Below are 24,724 nucleotides of genomic sequence, written 5' to 3' on the forward strand. Positions count from 1 at the left end.
AAGAAAATTCAATGGATTCAGTGATGTGGAATGAGATCGCGGGTGCTTGGTGAACTTGTTTACTGGTAACTTGCTTGTTGGACTCACTGGCTTATGTTAATTTAGCCTATTCAGCCTCCCAGGTATATGTTCTTTATGTTATTGTGTAGCTGAATAACTGTTAGTGTGTTGTGTTAACACACCGGACACCTACTCAGCCTGTTGTTCTGTGTGCTACTGTGTAGTTGAATAACTTGCCTTTCCAGATTAAATGTCTGTTCTTGGTCTTGGATTTTGTGAAATAAATTTCTAAATAAATGCGACTTATAGTCCAGTGCGACTTATATATGTTTTTTTCCTCTTCATGACGCATTTTTTGACTGATGCGACTTATACTCCGGAGCGACTTATAGTCCGGAAAATACGGTACGTCATTGCGAGTGCCCACTACTGGCGGAAACTGCAATGGGCTGAATTGGAACGTCCTAAGCCCTTGATCACTTGGAATCAGCTGTGGAGTTGATTTATTATTTATTATTATTATTTATTATTTCCCTTTAAGAATTTGTTTAATGCAGCATCCAAATGTATATATGGTGTTTGGGTTGTTTTCAATTGAAATTTTTTTAAATAATATATCATAGAGTTGTTTGTTGTGGTGGTGATTAGACGAGATATGTGGTGACGTCACAATCGTACTGCATTGTGGGACATATAGGTGCCTGAAGTGTACATATGAAGTAGACTCGCTCCCTCGGTCAAAATCGAGGGAACGAGGGTCTGTCTATATAAACTTCCCTCATCCACTTCACGAAGTGGAATCAGAGCCCGTCTACGGAGAGCCTTGGCACTTCCTATTAGCCCCATTGTATCGATCTTGGTTGCAGTTCCATTAGAATTCCACTGGAGGTGATCGCGGGCGAGTGCAGACTGAATGGGAGTCTATGGGGCTAGACGGCTAAATGTGTCTCTTTCACCCGATTGCCGTTGAGAAATCTCAGATTTTATTGTAGGTTTTGCAAGTTCAACATGGGTTATAGGTCGAAAGTTGAATGAACTAGTACTTATGTCCTTTCGATTTCTTACAGGTTGAGTTGTTGTTGCCCATAACACGCTAGCATTCTGCTAATGAACACTGATTGGTCAGTGAAGGACTGATTACGACCAGAGATACCGCTTGATGGCATCGTGGCATCCGAAGCGGGACCAGAAACAAACAAAACAAAAACTCTTCTAGCACGTGTATTTACCTGTGTCAGCTGTGTTGTCGATGCCTCGAGAGAAAAGAAAGTGCAGAGCGCGAAAGCACCAAAGCAACTGAAGGATTGCCGTAAAGCAGTATCTCTGGTCGTACGATGTGTATGACGTCACTGACATTTTAAAAGACTTTTTAAAGCAAATAAGTGACTCTAAAAAATCTAACACCCAGCAATGTGTAATTTCTTTGCATCTCCTTTCGAATACAACATTCAAATTACTAGACAAAAAATTATATACTGAGAAAAGTGGATTTTGATGGGTATTTCGTCATAGATCTCCATTCATTCTGCACTCGCCTGCGAGCGCCCCCGCATGGACAGAGACGTGTTACTGCAGCCAGTCCAGAAACCGGAAGTAAGCAGAGAGTGCCAATTCTCTTCCTATTTGACATTCTCTGGTGGAATGCACTTCAAAATGGCGGCGGGGATTCTCCCGAGGGGAAGTGCTTAGGGAAGTTCGCAAGTGCGTGTCTAAAAGTGGACTGGAACGCAGCACCAGTAGCCTTCGTCGCGTCGCGATGATGCAACCGGCCTTCGAATACGGCCTTCGGAGGATGCAGAACTGATTTGGGACAGCCTTCATCGCGCCGCAATCGGCCTTCAAATGCAACCTTTCAAGGATGCAGCCTTTGAATTAGGACGTCCTTTGTCGCGCCGCTGTGACGCAATCAGCCTTCAAATACGGTCTTCGGAGGATGCAGCCTTCACATTGGGACACTACTGAAGAGATTAATGTCTATCCTTCACAGCCTCGCTTTTATTCCTGTTTAAAATCAAAGATGGCGCTGCTGTGAATAAGGTCTATATACAGCGCTGCTGAGATCATGTATTTTTGTAAGCTAAACCGTTAGTTACTGCAACATCTCCACTATTAAACTTTGACAACTCTTTCAGTCTTCATTTAAAAACATTTTCCCTGTAAGTTTGTGTCAGAATTGTTTGCAAAAGTGTGATTATAAACACAACGAGGCTGTGCAACTGCGCAGACTCTGAACGACGTACAACGACTGTTACTGGGAAACTTTGGCTTCATTTTTCTACGGTGGAAGAAGCAGAGACTAAGCTGAAATATAGAGCTCATTTTTGATAATAACACTGCTTTTACGAAGATAAATTCATTATTTGTTTGTCTTTTTTTTGAGTCATTTAAAGAAAGTATTTAAACAAATCTCTGTCTCTCCTGTAAAACATTCTGGGAACAATTAACCTAACATCGTATGATTATTTCATACATCCTTTTTTAAAGTTTAGTTAATTTTGTTATAATAAACTCTGTATTGAACTTTAAACTATTATATTATGATATATTATGTGCAAACTAGTTTCAATTAATTGTCAAGATTGACGATGTATTGAAATACAATATAGTCACAATCTATTCTATTTTCTGTTCTAGTCCAGGTGGTACAGTACAGTATGGGCAAAATTTGAGGTGATGTGTTAATGTCACGGGGTGACTATATTCAGTGGGGGAGGAACGCACACGCCGGGGAATGGGTTTCCCACGGGGAATGTTTTTTAATGTAACACCTAGAGTCAAAATGGCTGCCCCCTGTCTCTAGTTGTAAACATTTGTAAATCTAGCAATCTATGAGACAAACTAGCTTCAGGTGTTCGGTGGGAAGAAACTAGGCAATTGGTACGTACGTCTGGCGGGAGGGCCTTATATGTCCGAGGTTGCCCGCAGTATTGAACAGCAGATTCGGGGGAGAAGACGCACCCTGTAAATGCACCCGGACGGCGATCTGACGAGCACGTTTGCGCGAAGCCGGTGAGTATCCAAAACGAAACTGGCATTCTGACGGAATTGGATCTCGCGATCTCCACAGCTGCCACCGATGTGGAAACACGGCCCCGATGCCGCAGTGTTAAGTGCCGTTTATGCCTAACGTTACTTCTTAGTTCAATGTGGTGCGACAATTGGCTGCCTGTGACTCCTCTGACCTGTACGTCATTATTAGTTTTTTAATAGTTTTTTATTTATATTTATTTATCTAATAAATGTATCTAATACGTTTCTTTTTCATTTAAACTTAGAAGACATGATTTTTTTGTGTTGAAGTTTGTTGTTTTCCACAATTTACTTGTGAAGCTCACAGCCGTTCTGTTGCCATGGTGAATCGTAGTTTCAGAGCTCCATTGATCATGGCTTTTCACAGTCATGGTGCACTCAGTCATGCTCACTGACATAATTTAATGGTACTTAAAAATATATTTCAGCATTTTGTTAATCGACGGCCAAACTAGTAACGTTACCCCAATCCGATCGCGACTCTCCCGGTGTTAGTTCTAGTAAAAGTAAAAGGTAGTTAGTAAAAGGAGGGAACATCAGGGGGCTTGCCGGAGATCTCCAAGGAAAAGTTTGGTATGCAAACTTAATCAGTTCATAACAGTAAGTTAGACACTATGTGACCCGCGACGTGTGAGCAGTAACGTTAGCCTGGCGCACTAAACATATAAGCGGGAGAATGTTATCATTGCAAAGTGGTCAGGCTAATGTCTTGTGTTTATTCCAAGATACATATGGATAAGCTGTTTGATTTATAAATATTAGAATGTTTTCACATTTCACTTACCCTGCTGTGCATGAACATAGCTGTTCCTCAATTTGTGTGTTTCCCATTTGAATGGTCAGCGTATGAGGCGGCTGCTGCTTGCGCTGGGACCTACAGTATAGACTTTAGCTTCAATTTTGATTAAATTATTCTCTAATCGTTTGCATATTATGTCGTGGATATAGCCCTCGAATGCATACTGCAGTCTTGTTCTCTCAAATTTTCACCTGTCCGCTAAAAATGACTAATTATCTCCTTAGGAATGTCTGAAACCAGTGCATACATACTGTAATCATAGACAGTAAAAGAAATGGACACAGCGACCCCATTGGAACTCAATTGAGACAAGTGAAGCCCATTTTCAGCGATTTCTTAGCACTTCCTTTCCTGACGCGCAGACTCAAACCGAGCAAAGCGTTACACGGACCACGTGAGCAACCCGTCTGTCTTCTAGTAGCTGTGCCAAGAGAAATCTGAATCATTCCCTTCCGAATCTTGCAGAGACGGAGAGTGTGAGTAGGAGCTGTCCATAAGCTTGGAGCAGGAGAAACTTTTGCTAGGTATTCTGATTAATTATATTGTCATTTTGCCTCCACGTCCCCCCGATTGCCCGCGAGCTTCTCCTCCCGTCTATACGGTAATCTCTCTAGTGTGCGACAGAGAGTCGCGTGGTTATGACGCAATCGTTAGCCTACTTTTACAAAAACTGCTTCTACGGGTCCATAACATAAGCTACAAGGTAATGGAGCATTTTATACATTGTCGTGTATCTTTAGAAATAAATAATGGACAAATGGAGTCTTTAAACGCCTCAGATGTAAAGTTATTCGCTGTCAAAGTGACGCCAAAATGAATGGGAGTCAATGGGATGCTAACGCAAGTGAAGTTCTGCTACAAGATGTCGGCACCCGGCCGACTTCAACTTCCGGTCGACTTCCTTCCCGCCTGACTGTAATAGACGTGCCAGGCGCAAAAGCTTGACAGGCGTGGCAACAGTAACTAAGGAGGGCGGGGCTTAGCAAAGGGTCAATTCAGCTGTTCTGAAACTAAAAACTCAGAGTTTCCCATCTCAGTGTAAATCTACTCAGAGTTCAAGTTTTACCTCAGAGTTAGTTGAACCTTCTTATTGAAACAGGCTGCCGATGTCTAAAAAAAAAAAACAAAAAAAAAAATCATGGAATTGTTTCTAAATTACTATTTGAGCGAACATTTGCACCTGAATAATTGAGAGTGATTGTAAGTGTGATGATCATCTGCAAAATAAGCAACAACGACCACAATTCACTCCTTCAGTCAGTGAAGCTCCCACAGCCGTTCATGAGAGTTTAAATGCTGGGGAATATTCCCATCTTCCTACAGGAGAAGAAGCAAGCAGGAGGAATTACTCCAGGAGAAACTACTGACATACTATTGTAAAGATGGAGATTAAGGAAGAACCCTGCAGAATAAAAGATGAAGATACAGAGGAACAAATAGGTTGGTGTTTTCCTTCATTCTCTTTAATGACTGATGAGGAACATTAAGATGAAAACTGAATAAAAGGACTACATTTTTGCTTAATTGTGACTCACCTAGTATATTTATTTTTCTCATTTCTCATTCTTTATTTGAATTTTGAAAACTTGATATTTTGATCTTAGACCCGATGGAAGTGAATGAAGAAAAACAACATCAGTTTGAAAAACCTCAACATTTCAAAAATGAAGATGGAAACACAGTCATTCAACAGACCGAAAAGTGTGTCACGCAAAAACGAGCTCGAAAAACTGGAGAAGGATCTTTAAACTGCTCTGAGTGTGGAAAGACTTGCACACAAAAATCAGACCTTAAGAAACACATGAGAATTCACACTGGAGAAAAACCGTTCACATGCTCTCAGTGTGGAAAGAGTTTCACTCAGAAAAGCTCTCTCAGAGATCATCAGCTTTATCACTCTGGAGTGAGATCATTCAGCTGTGATCAGTGTGAGAAAACATTTGTTGTGGAATCAAACTTAAAAAGACACCTTAAAACTCATACTGGTGTGAAGCCTCACTTTTGTTCTTTTTGTGGAAAGAGTTTTTCACTACAGAAGTATTTAAAAGCTCATGAGAGATTTCATACTGGTGTGAGACCTTATGTGTGCTTTGCTTGTGGTAAGAGCTTTATTACATCCAGCCACTTAATAAAACACCAGATCACTCATACTGGAGAGAAACCGCACAAGTGTTCACACTGTGGAAAGAGTTTCTCTCAGTCAGGAAACCTGAAAGATCATGAGAGAATTCATAGTGGTGAGAAACCTTATATGTGCTTTGACTGTGGGAAGACCTTCACTACACCAGGCCGCTTAAAAACACACCAGAGACGTCATACCGGAGAGAAACCGTACAAGTGCTCTTCATGTGGGAAGAGTTTTACCCAATCATCTAATCTACGGTCTCATGAGAGAAAGCATTGCCTGAAGTCGTCTAAGTGAGCAAAGTTCACACTCACGTCCATGATTTACAAATTTTGTACTTACAAATAAATTGACATTCAGATTGTTTTAATAGAGTGATTAAATCTTAAGGGTTAAATTAGTAGTGAAGTGTGAACCTGGTGATAGTTTGGTCAAGTGTTGCCCTTCTCTTTTCTGATTTATAATGATATGTTTCAAATTTACTGAACTTCAAACACTTGTTTTGCATTAAAAGATTGCAAAAGTTTTTCAGGTGAACTGTGGTAAGATTCTTTTTTTTTCTGTTTTTGCTTAAAGGGGTCCTGTAATGTCCCTTTTACAAGATGTAATATCTCTGATGTACCAGAGTGTGTATGTGAAGTTCTAGCTCAAAATACACAACAGATCCTTTTTTTATAGCATGTTAAAATTGTCACTTTTCGAGGGTGAAAAGTTTTTGTGTGTGTCCCTTTAAATGCAAATGAGCTGCTGCTCCCGCAATGAAAGACGAGAGCACTGACACAACTGCCATCCTCTCACAACTCTTCGAGGCTGATTAAAAATCGTTCAGATGCTTTGGATAAGATGGTAGGGGTAAACTCACGTGTGATCGCTAGTATGAAAGAAACAATCAATGAAAATACCAGGCAGATTTCTGGAGTGAAAGATGTTATTGACTTTATGAGTGCCGAAGCAAAAGATTTGAAAGTTGTTGTATTTCTATACAGCTGTAACCCATAAATCATTCTCATACAAATCCATAATTTGTTGCAATTAAATATTGTTCTTACCTTGGTTCAGGGTCCAGGGTCCTCTAACCAGGGGCCTGTTTCAGAAAGGAGGTTCAACCAACTCTGAGTTAAAACTTGAACTCTGAGTTGACTTACCCTGAGATGGGAAACTCTTGAGTTTTTGGTTACAGAACAGCTGAAATGAGTTAGTTCAATAAACTCTGAGTCAAGCGCGTTCACCACAACTATAAAAAGCCATTATCAATGGAGCGCAGATATTATGAGTCACCATGGCAACAGCGCCAGACAAAAATAGGTCTGCATATTTCTCAGCAGAACTGAATGAGCTTCTGCAAGCATATGGAGAGTACGAACACATATTATTATTATTATTTTTTAAATATCGGCTCTAGCAGCGAAGGACAGAGTTAGCTAGGGAGAAAATAGTTGCTTGAGTCAATGCGTGAGTTTACATTTTAATTACTGTTATACAGTGATGGGTGTAATTAATTGCCAAGTAATCTAAATACTGTAATTTAATTAAAGGGATTACTCTTAATTCTTCTGTAATTTAAAGTAAAATCTGATGTAATTGCATTAGACTATAGAACAATTCTGTATATATAACATACATTTTTAAAAGGTATATTTTTAATGTAACCTTCTCCCTACACACTTTGGTCAATTCAAGAATAATTCATGCAATTGCATATTTGTTTATTTGAAAGCATTAAAAGTGCAGTTTCTTGTCTCTCCTTGTATTGTTCAAGTGGTTGAGGTTGATATGGGATTAATTAATAAGTAGACCAATACTTTCTAAAGATAGTCATTATTACATTAATCTAATTACACTGTTGAAGATGTCATTTGTAGTTAGTAATTAATAACTATTGTAGAGTAACTTACCCAACTGTTATAATATAAGAGGTGAAACTGGAAGAACAGTATGTTATTCAACCTAATTTAAATTTTCATGTAGGTGCAATCCTGCAGGTATTAGAAGAACATGGCAGCAGCTGAAAATAATTCAATCAGGTAATTCAATTCATAATTCAATCAGGTAAGGCTTGAGCATATCATGGGTGTAGGCTACCTGACTTTACAAACATTTGACATTAAATAACTAAATAGCATCTGTCGTAGTGCCAATCGAGGAAATTACTTCTCAAAGATTTTAGATGCCAGAAATACAGTGCTATGCATAAGTTTAGACACCCATGCTAAAGTTGACTAAAAAGAGGAATAAAAAATCATCTTTTGGAAATTGAACTTAATGCCTTAATTTTAAAAATTAGGAAAAATCCAACCTTTAAGGACACCAATTGCATAGTGATGCATAGTATCCTGGATCCATGAAGTAACTGGCCTTTAAAAATAAAAATCTGCCTGCCTCTATGGGAATTTAACATAGGGGTGTCCAAACTTATGCACCCTGTATTTTAAGGAAGAACATTTATTTATTTACAATACATTATTCATTCACAAAGAAAATTGGTGTCCTTAAAGGTTGGATTTTTCCAAATTTTTTTAATTAAGGCATTAAGTTCAATTTCCAAAAGATGATTTTTTATTCCTCTCTTTAGTCAACTTTAGCATGGGTGTCTAAACTTATGCATAGCACTGTATTAGACTTTATTTCACAAGCAAAGTCTGAACACCCTTCTGCAGAAAGACGCTCTCGTTCTGTGTCCAGCGTATACATATATACCTACATCCTTGTCCCAAAGATGGTAATACATTCTATAGGTTTTGTACCATGTGACATTACTGAAATAGAATTCTCTGCTGTAACAACACATTCTGCTCTCAGGTTCCAAAGTCAATTCAAAGACATTCAGAAAGGATATAATAGTGTACACATCTATAGTTAAATTACTTATTTTCTAAATAATAAAATCTTCAACACATCCAGTGTCTAGCAGGGCAGCAGCATTTTTGGCTGACGGAATTCCTGGAGGGACTTCAGAGCCAGTCACTCCCGAAGATCCAAGGGCCTTCATAACATGTAAGAGGTTTTTATATGTGTTATTTTTTATATAGGTTTTTTTCAGAGGTGTCAAGTAACGAAGTACAAATACTTCGTTACATTACTTAAGTAGAAATTTTGGGTATCTATACTTTACTGGAGTAATTATTTTTCAGACGACTTTTTACTTCTACTCCTTACATTTTCACGCAATTATCTGTACTTTCTACTCCTTACATTTTAAAAATAGCCTCATTACTCCTAGTTCATTTCGGCTTGTTTTCATTCCGGCTTGTCATCGTTAAAACAAAAATTGGCCAATTACACAAACGGTTAATAGATCTGAGTCCCGCCTCCTGAACACACATCGCTAAACTGATTGGCTTTGTGTTTTCTTTCTAACTTGTGAGAGGCTGTAGTCGGTTGTGCGAAGCGCCAAAACTCCTCGAGTCCTAAGGAAACCTAGATGCGGTAAGCGAGGGAGAAATCAACAGTTCTGTGCTCAAGAACGACGTTTTTACAATATAATGACAATCGTAACATAACACTAACATAATCGTTTGTGTGTGTGTGTGTGTGTGTGTGTGTGTGTGTGTGTGTGTGTGTGAGCAAGAGAGAGAGAGAGATTGTGTGAGTGTTGTGTGTGTGTGTGTGTGTGTGAGCGTGAGCGTGAGCGAGAGAGAGAGAGTTATTGAGTTATTTGTAACATTACAGAATTAAATAATTTACGTATTGTTAAGGTCAATATAGACTAAAAACCTTAATACATTACCCTATTAATTTCCTGATTCCTCAGCTTATTTAGCTTATTTATTTAGAAAATTAATTTTCTATGGGCATATATACGGCTGAAACAGGTAGCCTAGTGCATCATCCCAAATTTTTCAACATCAACATTTTAATATAATTATAGTCAAATATGGCCTTTAGAAAAATGTGTTTTTTTGAGGAGCTGGAGTAGTGCACTATATAGGCCCCTGTGGCGCGGCCTAAGCTTTTGTCCTTAATGGCATTTTTTTCCTTACATTACTTTTACTTTTATACTTTAAGTAGTTTTGAAACCAGTACTTTTACTTGAGTAAAATGCTTGAGTTGATACTTCAACTTCTACAGAAGTCTTTTTAAACCCTAGTATCTATACTTCTACTTGAGTAATGAATGTGAATACTTTTGACACCTCTGGGTTTTTTTTATATTTCCATTTATTTTACTTTGGATTGGGATTCTGATGGTAATATCTGTCTTTTGGAGCCTCCTGTCCCAACAGAACCCCAGACAGTCGTAAGCAGCCACTCAATACACCAGAAATTATGACAAATAGTGCTATAAAGTGTACTCAGCCAAATGCTCATCTTCACAGGACGATGGGGATAAAGAGTTTCTGCTGCCACAGAGAGGCCTACAGAGGTTATGTTATTATTATGTGTCTACACATTAAAACAATCTACACATTCTGATTTTTTCACATTTTTATGTAGCCTGGCAAGCCAGACCTACATCAAGATGTTAGGTCTGGCAACTCACCATAGACACGGCTCAATCCGAGGGGCGGGATAAACGGCTGTCTTTCAAATTCACTCTGCACGCAATAGGACAGCGCTTCAACCAACCAGAGCGTTTTCCCAACAGCGGAGCTTACGTTAGTTGATAGATTCAACTTTTGAATCTGGCCGGCAAAACTACGAACACATCTTCCTTTATTAAGAATGACTTAAGTGCAGTTCTTTGCTCTTTTCTCAAAGAAAAGCTTAACTCCAAGTCCTCCAGAGTCGCGGCCAAAGCCGATTCGAAAGACTGTTCTCCAGCAGCCGCCGCCATTCTTTGTTTTCAAGTAGCAGGGAACCGTCGAAACACTGTCGTCATTATGTTAAGCCCGCCCCGCCTACTCTATACACAACGTGATTGGCCTGACCCAATTTAGGTTTTTACAGCTCCGAAAGTCAACGGAGAGTTGCTAGACTACCCTGGCTGCAAAATAAATTTTGCTGCCGCTAGGGTGTGTCTAGATTTCTAGGCTAATTTTTATGTGGAGTAGCCTATAGAATCTAAGTTTAAATCTAAGTATAAATGGGTATTCTTATCTACCTTCTTCCTCTTTAAAAAAGGGGAGGAGACCGAAAGAAACTCTGGGTTTACCGAAGAAAACCTGCTCCCAACCAGGTTAGGTTCACAGAGTAAGTTACCATGGTAACTGACTCTGAGTATAAGTGACCTCTCTTTCAGAAACGGGCTTGACTTACTCTGCTTTCTCGGGTTTGACATATCTCCCATTCTGAAACAGAAAACCCAGAGTTTCCCTCATTTCAGGGTTAACATACTCAGAGTTTTCACTTAACCTCCTTTCTGAAACAGGCCCCAGGTCAGAAGTCAGATTGGATCAGAACATTCAGAATATTATCCAGTTTCATCTGGTTTAAGATCGGTCATCATGTCGGTATGGAGACGGGTTTGTTGAGGATCAGTGCCGATGGCTGTCGTGTCGATGAGGCCTTCACAGGGGAGAGTCTAGTTGACACAATCTCTGCTGACACTTTAGGGATGCGATGTGGTACGGAGCTTTTCTCTGAACTGAATTGAAGGATTGATAGTTTAACAGTGCTGGAAATATAGAGCTCATTTCTGATTATAACACCACTTTTACAAAGATAAATTCATTATTTGTTTGTCATTTTTTAGAGTCGGTTTAAAGAAAGTATTTAAACGAATCTCTGTCTCTCGTGTAAAACATTCTGGGAACAATTTGTTACTCAAAATAAGCACAACGTTTATAGCTTACACAACTTTATTCAGTGCCCGGCAAAGTTTCACACAACTACCATTAGCGTCACCTGCACATGCGCTAACCCACAGGCACACCGCGCCGTATTCAACAGTGTAGAAGCACCTTATGCCGTAAAGAACAGTGTAGAGGGGAAATAACGTCAACACAATTCCCAGCAAACACATTTACGTTGTGGCAACATCTGTGGCACGTTGCATTTCTGCTATGGAAACGTCGCTGTCTACGCGCTCGCAACATTATAACAACGTAGAATTGTAAGACGCGTCAGGACTGTAGCAACGTTTTTGTGCGACATTCAGCAACTGAGAGACGACGTTCTGACTATTATTTTTTTTTATGCTTGATATAGATATCCCCCATTTAGCATGTTGTGTTTTGTGGTTAATTTTCAATTAGTCATATGTTAGATAATAATATACTTTTTAAATATTGTTTATCCTTCTTATTATTTATGGGCATAACAGTAAATTCATTACAGTAATCAACACCTGCAAATGTACACTTTGAAGAGTAAAAATTACATAGAAGTTTAGCTAATTCAACTTTATTAAAACTGCATATGGTAATCAAATTGCATTTCCAAAAGTCATACATTTGTGGGGGGGGGGGGAACATTATACAGGGAGTGGACTAACGTGACTATCATGAGCAGACATGAGAAAATATAGCAAAGAAATGAATGAGACGACAAATCAAAGGAAAACATAAACAGGTAACTTATGCGAGCAGTTACAAACGTTTTTTTTCTCTGTGCGTTTCCAAAAAAAAAGGAAAAAACATTAACATGCAACAAGTAGGCTACGCGCTTAAGTCGCTGCCTGTTCAAGGAGTGCTGAAATCAATTACTCATCATTAAAGTCATTTGGCTTCATACTTTTGGCATAAAGTTCAATATTTGTCATACCTGACCAGAAGATGTTGAAATAAATGTGACATTAGACAAGGAAGTTATAGGTTGTGTTTGAATAATTACGGATATTATTTAGCTGAGGTAAATTAAATGCAATTCTCACGTATCCTTGCTCGATGAAGAATGAGAGAGGGCCCAACGGTCAGTTGAAATGTAAAAGGCTGGTTTTCGCGCTTCAGGGCAGTGATGAGTTCATATGTTGTCCAGTGGTTGTCAAGACACCGTTGGCACAACCTTAAAGGACAAATCCAGTGAAAAATGAACCTAGGGGTAATTAACACATGGTTACCGAGTCGATCATTCCCTGGGATGCGTTTTCATGAAAATCGAATGTAAAGAGTTTTATCTTTAAAAACAGATTAGCTCATAACACTAGTATATGGGGCACAGAGTAAGTAAAAGTAAATCGCTAGTTAATGCCACTAACAAGGCTCAAAATAGCCTCACACTAACACGGTAGCATAATGAGGGTCCCTACATGCAAACCGAAGCATTGAGAACTTTGTAAGTGTACAGACAGTTTAATAAGAAGATACTTTATAAAGACAGTACATTACGCGTTTACAGACAGGCGTCATCTTGGAAAACAGTCTCGACTAATCGAGTCACGAACGCCGTGCTAAGTGAGCTGGTCGATAGGAATTACGCATAGTGAAATCTAACGTAGCGCAGCGTTCGTGACTCGATTAGTCGAGACTGTTTTCCAAGATGGATCCTGCATGTAAACGCGTAATGTACTGTCTTTATAAAGTATCTTCTTATTAAACTGTCTGTACACTTACAAAGTTCTCAATGCTTCGGTTTGCATGTAGGGACCCTCATTATGCTACCGTGTTAGTGTGAGGCTATTTTGAGCCTTGTTAGTGGTATTAACTAGCGATTTACTTTTACTTACTCTGTGCCCCATATACTAGTGTTATGAGCTAATCTGTTTTTAGAGATAAAACTCTTTACATTCGATTTTCATGAAATCGCATCGCAGGGAACGATCGACTCGGTAACCATGTGTTAATTACCCCTAGGTTCATTTTTCACTGGATTTGTCCTTTAAGCAATGGCCCTGAACGGTGGTTCAATGTCAACACTGTGATAACACTGTAACAACCTTCACCACACAACGTTGTTATAGCAACCTTTTGGCCATGTTGTTAAAACGTTGTTAGAAGGTCGGGTATGTTGTGCCAACGTTCTGTGTTTGCTGGGCTAACCTAACATCGTATCATTATTTCATAGATCCTTTTTTAAAGTTTAGTTGATATTGTTATATTAAACTTTGTATTGAACTTTAAACTATATTATATTATGAACTATTTGCAAACTAGTTTCAATTAATTGTCAAGATTGACGTTCTATTGAAATAAAATAGTCACAATCTATTATATTTTCTGTTCTAACTGAGCTTATTTCTATCATTGGTTTGCATAATGTATGCTTGTGGATTTAAATATGTGCACATATTTTTTATTATTAGTTTTTTAATCGTTTTTTATTTCTATTTATTTATCTAATAATTTATCTAATAAATTTATTTTTCATTTAAACTTAAAAGACATGATTTTTTTGTTTAAGTTTTTCATGAAGTGTTTTGTTTCACATATTGTGTCCTGATGTCTCAAAACATTTGCACCTGGATAATTGAGAGTGATTGTAAGTGTGATGATCATCTGCTAAATGAGCAACAACGACCACAATTCACTCCTTCAGTCAGTGAAGCTCCCACAGCCGTTCATGAGAGTTTAAATGCTGGGAATATTCCCATCTTCCCACAGGAGAAGAAGAAGCAAGCAGGAGGAATTACTCCAGGAGAAACTACTGACATACTATTGTAAAGATGGAGATTAAGGAAGAACCCTGCAGAATAAAAGATGAAGATACAGAGGAACAAATAGGTTGGTGTTTTCCTTCATTCTCTTTAATGACTGATGAGGAACATTAAGATGAAAACTAAATAAAAGGACTAAATGTTTTGCTTAATTGAGACTCACCTAGTATATTTATTGCTGTTCTCATTTCTCCTTTATTTGAATTTTGAAAATGTATATGTTGATTTTAGACCCGATGGAAGTGAATGAGGACAAACAACATCAGTTTCAAAACCCTCATTATTTCAAAAATGAAGATGGAAACACAGTCATTCAACAGACGTCAAAGTGTGTCACACAAAAACAAGCTGGAAAAACTAGAGTCAAAAGATCTTTCACCTGCTCTGAGTGTGGAAAGAGTTTTGTTCATAAAGGAAACCTAAATGTACACATGAGAATTCACACTGGAGAAAAACCGTTCACATGCTCTCAGTGTGGAAAGAGTTTCACTCAGAACAGTAATCTCAACATTCATCTGCTCCGTCACTCTGTAGTGAGATCATTCAGCTGTGATCAGTGTGAGAAAACATTTGTTGTGGAATCAAACTTAAGATCACACCTTAAAGTCCATACTGGTGCGAAGCCTCATGTTTGTTCTTTTTGTGGAAAGAGTTTTCCACGACTACAGACTTTAAAAGATCATGAGTGTATTCATACTGGTGTGAGACCTTATATGTGCTTTGACTGTGGGAAGAGCTGTATTACATCCAGCAACTTAAAAAAACACCAGAGAATTCATACTGGAGAGAAACTGTACAAGTGCTCTTCGTGTGGAAAGAGATTCAGCGCATCATCTAGTCTACGGAATCATGAGAGAAAGCATTGCCTGAAGTCGTCTAAGTGAGCAAAGTTCACATTCACATCCATGATTTGCAAATAATGTACTTACAAATAATTGGACATTCAGATAGTTTTAATAGAGTGCTCCAACCCTGATCAAACACACTTAGCTGTGAGTTTCTAGTGATCCTGAAGACATTGATTAGCTTGCTCAGGTGTGTTTGATCAGGGTTGCAGTACAGTGGCCCTCCAGGACCGAGTTTGAGAAACCCTGGATTAAATCTAAGGGTTAAATTAGTAGTGAAGTGTGAATCTGGTGATAGTTTGATCAAGTGTTGCCCTTCTCTTTTCTCAACCACTGTAACATGATTTGTAATGATATGATTCAACTTTACTGAACTTCAAACACTTGTTTTGCATTAAAATATTTCTAAAGGTTTTCAAGTGAACTGTAGTGAGATTCATTTTTTTCTGTTTTTGCTTAAAGGGGTCCTGTAATGTCCCTTTTTACAAGATGTAATATCTCTGATATCTCTGTTATTTTTTCTATGAGTTCAATTAATGCCAAAGCTGTTGATCTTTTTGCTCTAAAGCCATATTGTTTTTCAGTAATTAATTTATGTTTTTCTAAAAAAATACTTAGTTTTTGAGCAAACCACTTTTCAAGGATTTTAGAAAACTGAAGCCGTTTCTCAGTACCAAGTACGCAAAGTTCGGACTTGAGTCCTTGGTAGTTCGGACTTGACAAGTTCGACTCAGGAGAACGAACTCCCGAGGACGGGAGGACACAAGTCCGATAATTCTGAAATGGAACAGTGGCGTTCTTGATCGCGTCACTCAGCTCGCTCTGGCTACTCCGGTTATCTCTTTATGTATATCTAGGCTACAAATAAAACAAAAAATGTTATAAACCACCACTCTGCCTCTTTTCATTTTCATTTAAAAAAATCATGGCTACACAAATGTGGTTCAGGCAACGCAATTGATTATCCTCACTGCATATTTATAACACGAAATATAAAGCACAACCCTGACTCTTTTTGTTTTCATTTTAAAAATATGATAAATAAAAAAACGTTATAATATTGATCATTAAAACTAACATTTAGCAAAAAGAGACAGGGTTGTGTCATTTTATTTTATTATATATGTACATACAGTGAAGAGAATGTAGGCAATATGTATAATAAAATATTTTATATGTTTTAAATATATAAAATAAAATGACATAACCTTTTTTGTTAAATGCCAGTTTTAATGATCAATAATAGCTATTATAAAAGTATAAGTAGCCTAAAAGGTATAAGAAGCTATACAATAATAAAGCAAACGATTCAGTCAAACATAAGTCAGCTCTCTAGGCTACAACGTTAAAGTTAAATAGACTAAATAAAGCTATGAAACTTCACTTTGCCCTCAGCTTAACGTTTTGCCAGGGAACAAATTATAGATTAATGAGACAAATAAAAAATAAAAAAAATAAATCGTCCGTTAGATATACACAAGGCGATTTATATCTCATGTTAAACCACTAGACTATATATGACCTTTTCTGAAACCAGATTGAAAAGCTTCAAAAAGACTGATTATTGAACTGAAAAGCCACAACACGCTCCAAAACTTTAGCCAGAAATAGAAGGTTAGAAATAGGCCTGTAATTGGACAAATCAGAAACACCACAACCAGGCTTCTTAGGTAAAATAGTAGTAGTTGAATTCAGGGACTTAACTGTACTAACAATTAGGGCTTTGACTCCAAACTTTATTCAAATATAATTTGAATATTTAAAAAAATAATGATATTCGAACAAATAGTAGGCCTTTAATATTCAAACCTGTTATGGGCATTATTTCTTGTAAATGTGTTTGCTTGTAAATGTTGTTTTCAATTCAGATTCAGAGGCTTTTTCACGCCTGGTTAAGTTGTGAATTGCAAGCTCATTAGCAAGGCTATTATTGGTCATCTGGGCTCCTGTAGGTGACGTTAGCGTCCTGGTTAGCGCCTATTTTGCATACCAAAACAATGGCCGTGCCAACGGCTACAACAACCACGGCTGATGAGGAGTTCGAAATCTACACTCCTGACAATTTGAAAAGCAACGTGTGGCACTACTTTGGGTTCCCAAAGAAACAGAAAAATCAAGATTAAAGGGATACTTCAGGATTTAGCATTAAGCTTTGTAGTAGAAAACCTGTAGTATTTTCAAATTACCGTGCTTTCCTCCCTCATGTCCCCCTGAGACGAGAGATTTATGTATTTTTTGTCTGGAAAAAAATCCTCCGATGATTTTGCGTCATCTGAGGATTTTTTGGCCAGAGGCTAAAGACTACAGCCAGTAGTAGGGGCTGTCCCGCATGTTTTCAACCCGCCCATAGAGGGTGGGATCTCACTCACAGAATGCACACAGTGTCAGCCGTCTTTCTTTGGAAGCTAAGCTAGCAGGCTCTTGTTCTGTGGAGAAAGCTGAGTAGTAGGGGTTACCATCCTCTTTTTCCCGGACGTGTCCGGCCGTCGAGATCGTCCAAAATGTCCGGGATTCGGCTTTTGCTTTCTACAGTCGCCATTCATTGTTTACATGCACACCTTTTGTTTCAGCCTTCAGATTGGTCGATCTGAATGTAGTGTTTACATGAACGCTAAACAAGTGATCGGTCGATGTGCGTTTTAACATTGCTAAGAAAATTCCTGCTCCTCCGTGAGAGATACGAGACCGGTGCGCCTCTGATCACGCCACCGGCCTCACGCCATTCTCCCGCGCCCCTCAGCCTCGTCCTGCTCGCCACAGTAAACATAATGAATGGCGACTGTAGAACACAAAAGCCGAATCCCGGACATTTTGGGCAATCTCGAAATCCCGGGCAGACTCATCGTCACGGAGACTCACTAGTAGCCTAGCCTGCGCTCTCTTACTTGTAGGCGTGGCTTGGGAGTGGCCTCGTAGGGCAGCGAAGCAAGTGCATTCTGGGAGTTGTTGTCTTTCATCCACATAAGCCAAAAATACATTTTCTGGCTTTTCTCAGTCTAGAAAGCTCCAAATTCAAAAATAATTTCACATTTCTTCTACATAAATGACCCAGTTTAAATACACATTCATCTTTTCAGAGGTGAAGTATCCCTTTAAGGACAAAGTGATGTGTAAAATATGTAGGACCAAACTCACATACCACGCGACGACCAGCAACAACCAGCAACATGAGAGCCCAACACCAGTCAACACTACATCCCGGCAAGCTGGAAGAGAGGGATCAGGGGCGAGGCAGGCCAGAATCGACTCCATGCCATCTCCGTCAAAATATTATTAATAAACATTTGAATATATATTAATATTAATAAACAACCAAACTTCGAATATGATTTTTGGCCAAAAGGCAAAGCCCTACTAACAATAAAGTCAACACTGACCCTTTCAAAGTACAAAAAGGTAGTGGTCAGTGGATTTAAAGGCTGAATATGAACTAGCTCAACTGGAGTGATCGTGGTTAAAGGATTAGTTCACCTCAAAATGAAAATTTTCTGATAATTTACTCACCCTAATGCCATCCAAGATGTTCATGTCTTTCTTTCTTCAGTGAAAAAGAAATTAAGTTTTTTGAGGAAAACATTTCAGGATTTTTCTCCACACAATTGGCTTCAACGGCAACCAGAATGTTGAAGTTAAAATCAATGCCGTTTCAAAGGGCTCTGAAGTGCTTCAAAGGGCTCTGCACGATCCCAGCTGAGGAATAGGGTCTTATCTAGCGAAACGATAATTGATATACTTTTTAACCACAATTGTCCGTCTTGTGCTGGTCTGTGACATGCCACATATTACGTCATCACTTTGGAAAGGTCACGAAAAAAAAGAAGAAAATAATAAATTAAAACAAAGATGTCGGACGATTTTGAAGTTGGAATAGAAAATGAGATGGAATTTTTTAGATAGATAGGTTATTCTATAACTTTTCTAAATACCTATTTATTTATACTGAACATTTTATAACACGCCTCAATATGAGACTTTCTATCTCATTCTCACTTATAATAAAACATTATTTATAATAAAATATGGAACTTAGCGGCATCTCGGGCATGATGCGCGTATAAATACTGCACCCAATTTAAAATACTGAAGGGGGTGGATTGGAATCCACTGCTGCTTCAATGTATATGTAATGGGTGATTATAATCAAGGTATTAATCAGTACTTTTCCTTCTAAATATCAAATGAGTTGAATGACTTCTCTGGAGATTTTACTTTGTTACTGAAGTTACCAAGTGTGAAGTGTGATTACTGAAATGTTATTTTCATGTATTCTTTAATGTCAGTATTTGATATTTGAATGCAGTAACATTGCTTGCCTATTTATCCCAGCTTCCAGAAATTAAATAGGGACTGGTTTTGTGTTTGAGAAAGGTCTTCAACGTGTTAAAACACATAGGGGTCATTAAAGCCTATAGTTTCCATTTAGAATAAAGTGTCCTATCCTGAGAGAAAGAACTTGTTATCTTGATATTTTGAGACGAGACTCCTGTTTATAGTTAGAGCCTAGCCAAATCCAACCTTGGAAAAGATGTGTGTCGGGTGTGTGTGTTAGTCTTCTTGCTTACAGGTTAAGGAACCACTGGCATTGTTGGAGATTGACTGAGTTGTTGTTCTGGACATGCTGGCACCCAGCAACCCAAATTTGCGACCTGGAAGGTCACGACGTGCCTAACTTCAGGGTCCGAGTGTCAGTGGCATAATCTATGGAGATATGCTTCTGTCTATCTGTATATGTGTGGAAAATTACTATGTTTATGAATTTCTTAGCCAATCAGAATCATTCAGCCTGTAAACAATGACGTAGCTTAGACCTTGGAAATGGTATAACTGCTGTGATCTTTGTAACTGTAAAGGGGGCGGCCTACAAACTCCTGTGTGAGTCTTGAAGCTGACTTCTGCTGATGAAACTGCAAACTATCTTCAGTAAAACTTTTCTTCAAATTTTTATAATTCTGACTCCGGGTCTTCTTTTCAAACATCTGGTCCATGGGTCCTAAACTGTTATCCCCTAACAATACTTTCAACCTTTTGTGACAGTCGTCAATGATTGCTGTGAAGCCTCACTTTTGTTCTTCTTGTGGAAAGAGTTTTTCACGACTACAGACTTTAAAAGATCATGAGAGAACTCATACTGGTGTGAGACCTTATGTGTGCTCTGACTGTGGGAAGACCTTCACTATACCCAGTGACTTAAAAACACACCAGAGAGTTCATACTGGAGAGAAACCGTACAAGTGCTCACACTGTGGAAAGAGATGCACTGAATCATCTAGTCTACGGGATCATGAGAAAAAGCATTGCCCAAAGTCGTCTCGTCTAAGTGAGCAAAGTTCACATTCACGTCCATCATTTACAAATTTTGTACATATAAATAATTTGACATTCAGATAGTTTTAATAGTGATTAAATCTAAGGGTTAAATTAAAGTGTGAATCTGGTGATAGTTTGATCAAGTGTTGCCCTTCTCTTTTCTCAACCACTGTAACATGATTTATTATAAAATGATTCAAATTTACTGAACTTCAAACACTTGTTTTGCATTAAAATATTTCTAAAGTTTTTCAGGTAAACCGTGGTGAGATTATTATTGTCTGTTTTTTTATGTCTAAACAACAAGATGTTCATCTTTTTCAAAGTCATTATTGCTAAATGTTTTTTGTTTAAAAATGTTTTGCAGTATGTGATGTCATCAGCTCATTAAATAAAATAAATAATCATAAAACAGCCCTATGGTGTTGTATTAGGCTGTAAATACATCAAATCTGTTCTGAAGGTCAATAGATCTTATTATTCTTAGATTGAACTTTAAACTATATGTTATATTATGATATATTATGTGCAAACTAGTTTCAATTAATTGTCAAGATTGACGAAGTATTGAAATACAGTATAGTCGCAATCTATTCTATTTTCTGTTCTAGTCCAGGTGGTATATTAATTTTGTTCCAATAATAATGAACGTAACTTTTCAAGAAACTAATGAAAATATAAATTTAAACTGAATAAAATATCTTTGAAACTGAAAAAGAATAAATCGCAGGCAATTTTTTTGACTTAATTTTTAATACACTGCATGTTTTGCTAACTATTTCTCATATTTATTTCGCTGATTGACAGCTTCTTCACCTGGAAGTGAAGACGTCAGTGCTGTGTTTATGTGTGGATGTGAGCATCTGTAATCGCAGCTTTCTATTTTGTTTGAGTGATATTAAGTTTATATCTGTATTTATTTGCTGCTACACTATATTGTTGAGATGATTTCTTATAGAAGAGAGGCATTTTAGAGCTCAGTGAGAGCCCATAACATTATACAGCTATGCTGTCTTGATTTAACTTAGCCCAATGTCAAGCCCACATGACTTGTTTATTTAAGTTACATTCGGTTACAGTCTTCGATTAGATCGTATTTCCCCCCAGCCACCCCAAACAACATTGGGCTAGAGTACTGTACAGTATCTGTACTGTATCAGTCAATGACCGATGACATTGGACCAGAGCGCTGTCAATCACTGCCTGATTCAACTTTGGCAATGTAAAGCCTTTTTTTACCATGCCGATAAAGCTATTTAAACATGAATTTCTCAATTGCTGATTAATTTGCGATGCAAAGTTTTTGAAAGAGGAGAGACACAACTTGACCACAGAACACGTCTCTGTTCGTAATATGTAAACACTCAATTATTTTGAAGTATCGCCCTGGTTGCAATATTTATTCTGATTACTTTTGTGTGATAAAGATGACTGATAAAGCTATTATATGTAGCTAGTATGAGTAACAAAATGCTTTTTCTGTGTCCATATTTGACTAATAATAATGCAAAAAATTGCACCTTAAATGAACATTTCTGAGAAAAATGTTTAATCTTTAATAGTCTATAATAATAAATATATGTCCAAATTAAAAACTTAATACATGCAAGTAATTATGACTGAAAACATCCAGCAACTTGGGAATACACAGCCATGGATATATGTTGGGCTATACAGCCATCTACTGGTTACACAACAGTATTACAGATGATAAATGCTGCATGACTCCGAGGTAAATATTTAGTACTGTAAAATCCCTTAAAACATTTATAAAATTTGTTTGGAATAAATATTTTAAGTCTGCAACTTGTTACTGTATGTGGGAGTTCAAAGCAGTTTGTATTGTTAGATTATAATACGTTTCCTCTCTCATTTTCCAGGGAGTGGAGCAACTTTTCCATAAACAAAATTCTGATGCTGACACAGAGGATGGAGTGATAGTACCAGAGATCCACTGTCCCCATCAGACAATAATCTTACTTTGTTCAGACACATCACCTTTGAATGACTGGGATCTTGATCTTCAGACACCTGATTTATTTTATTTTAATATTATAAACTAGGAAATATTTCAATTTCCTCTAGATTAAAACAAACACAGTTCACAAGTACACAAGAGGTTGCACTTTATTCTTATTAGTCTATGCTGATCTTGGATTAGCATACCAACAGCATATGAATGTTAAGGGGATAGTTCACCCAAAAATACAATTCTCCATGCGTAATCCATGCGACCTCAGTGGATGAGTCAATGCCTTCTGAAGTCAAACAATAGGCTAGATAAAAGAAATACTAATAATGTAAAATGTTTTAACTATTAAAAACCACTTCCGACCAACTGTCTTACGTACATGGGTTGCAATCCACTTGTATTATATGGACTCACAAAGATGGATTATTTCCTTAAAAATCTTTGTCTATGTTTATGTGAAGAAGAAAGTCATATACATCTGGGATGGCATGAAGGTGAGTAAATGATGAAAGAATTCTCATTTTTTTCTCACTATCCTTGCACTGCTTGTGTCCAGTCACTGCTTTGTTAATTGCACTGCAACAGGAACTGCTCAAAGAATCATTGCAACATTTAAAATGTATATGAATTTTTAAAATGTATTCTGTATTTGTAATTTTTCATTTTGTATAGTAATGTATATCATGAGAATACTGTGCATTACATGTTTTGTGGATTCTGGTCTTTCCTGTCACACCATAATTGCATCCAAGACCTTCACTCTGATACTTGTGTATATGCTTTAGTGACAATAAAGAATGTAAATTTATTTGAATTTATATTTTCAATTACATTCATTCAACTGGTTGTATAAGTCACAACTGAAACGGTTGATGATTGTTAAAATATATTTACAATTTTAAATGTTAGAAGATAGTATTAATTAAATGAAATAACTAAATACAATTATCAATTTTAAAAAAAAATGGCAACAAAAACATTCTTTGTGTGACGTAATGAAATGCCCTTTGAGGTCTGTATCATCTGACAGCAGGCCACGATTGTAATTTTCATATTGTTTAAATTCCTCTTATTTAAGTAATCATTACTTTTGATGGTGTAAATGTATATCATGCTAGCAATGAGTAGTGTGATGGCCATGGTTGCCAACCTTGATTACCTGGTTGAAGTGAAACTTTACTGACGGCTGAATATATCACAGACGTTTACTAGTATTCTCTTTAAATTGTAACAGCTGAACCTAATCAGAGCCTAACATGCAAAAGAATCATCAGGAATAAACAAATATTCCCAGAAAAACATTGGACACTATACAATATTTTAAGTATTATATACAGTACTTTAATGTACAATTACACCTGAATAGACTGAATATATCTCTTGTGCTCCTAAAATCTTCTGTCGACAAAGTAGTAGCAGCAGGTAAATACAGATAAAATTAAAAAACAAACCTAATTTAATATCACTAAAATGAAATAGAAAGTAGGGATGCACCGATTGGGAAATTCTGGGCCGATACCGATACCGATGTTTAACATAACAACTTGGCCGATGGCCGATGCCGATGCTTTTTCTTTTTGTTATTTATTCCTTCTTTTGTGCCACGGAAACATACAAGTCTTTCGGCTCTTGATCACACTATCCTAGAATGAGCACAAATTCAATCAGACCAATTTATGAAACAAAAACAACCTTTAATGTCACTTTCTGGTTGACATTAGTTATAACCTTATTTATGACCAGTTCTTTTCTGAAAAATAACATTCAAAAACCTTTGACTGCTAACTAATCAATGAAAAGATTGTTTCAGTACATTGCCCAACAAAATTATTTGAGTGGTTTTAGCCTGATAAACAAAAACTCAATGAGATTATTTTCATGGCCCAATAAAAAATATTTTTCTGATAAATAAATAAAAATACATCAAGTGTAAATGCAAAAACAAGTGAAATAAATAAATTATACTATTAAAATAAATAAATTATGTTATTCATAAATAAAAAACATATATAGGGCTATCTTTCAACTTGTGTATTTCTCATACAGAATAAAACATTACAGTGTTTCAGAACTCACAGGCTGGAACATGGGGCATCTTATAAAACAAAAACAGTACCTCCACTTCTGATCATTAATGACACATAAGTCACCTGCTGTATCTCTGGCCTACTTCTTAA

General features: G+C 37.4%; 1 long non-coding RNA gene across 1 annotated transcript; it reads left to right on the forward strand.

Moving 5' to 3' along the window:
* The first annotated feature begins 2,778 nt into the window (after nt 1-2,778).
* Nucleotides 2,779-16,147, forward strand: LOC311096966. Its single transcript, XR_014609171.1, has 5 exons — nt 2,779-3,009; nt 7,923-7,978; nt 8,856-8,948; nt 14,371-14,490; nt 14,655-16,147. It is a non-coding gene; the product is annotated as an uncharacterized lncRNA (long non-coding RNA).
* The last annotated feature ends 8,577 nt before the right edge of the window (nt 16,148-24,724 follow it).

This window comes from Abramis brama (genome assembly GCF_963993115.1).
Source record: "Abramis brama genome assembly, chromosome: 15".
Classification (NCBI taxonomy): domain Eukaryota; kingdom Metazoa; phylum Chordata; class Actinopteri; order Cypriniformes; family Leuciscidae; genus Abramis; species Abramis brama.